Source organism: Sinocyclocheilus grahami, unplaced genomic scaffold, assembly GCF_001515645.1.
Source record: "Sinocyclocheilus grahami isolate Dianchi unplaced genomic scaffold, SAMN03320097.WGS_v1.1 scaffold137.1, whole genome shotgun sequence".
NCBI classification, from domain to species: Eukaryota; Metazoa; Chordata; class Actinopteri; order Cypriniformes; family Cyprinidae; genus Sinocyclocheilus; species Sinocyclocheilus grahami.
Window position 1 is genome coordinate 2,622,302 of NW_015505316.1, and position 462 is coordinate 2,622,763.

Below are 462 nucleotides of genomic sequence, written 5' to 3' on the forward strand. Positions count from 1 at the left end.
GTCTCTGAGATGTACATGTGCTATCAGGGATAGTACTGGCTAGCAAATGAACTGTTAGCGTGCAATAGCACATTTTAGCATGCTAAATGCTAAGTCTGCTCCTTAACGCATACTCCTTATGTACCCGTCCTCACGTTACGCAAAAGCTTCACACTTCACCCCAATACCCAATGTAATATAAATGGTGAAAAACATCAGGAATATTAAACTGCTGTCACTTTAAGAGTGTGTGTATTTAACCATTCAAGGCCTATAAAGTGGCAAAAACAACTTAGTTCAATACTTCCGTGCTCTATTAGCACCGTCTTCATATGCACGCACCTCTCTGACAGTGCTCAGAAACAGTTTCTCAGACAGCGCGCGCATATTCTAGTGAAATAAGTTGTCTTTTGCTGCTGATTGCATTTTAATGGCTTAAAATGACTTGTTTTTAAACCACAATGCTCGTTTCCGTTGCCACGT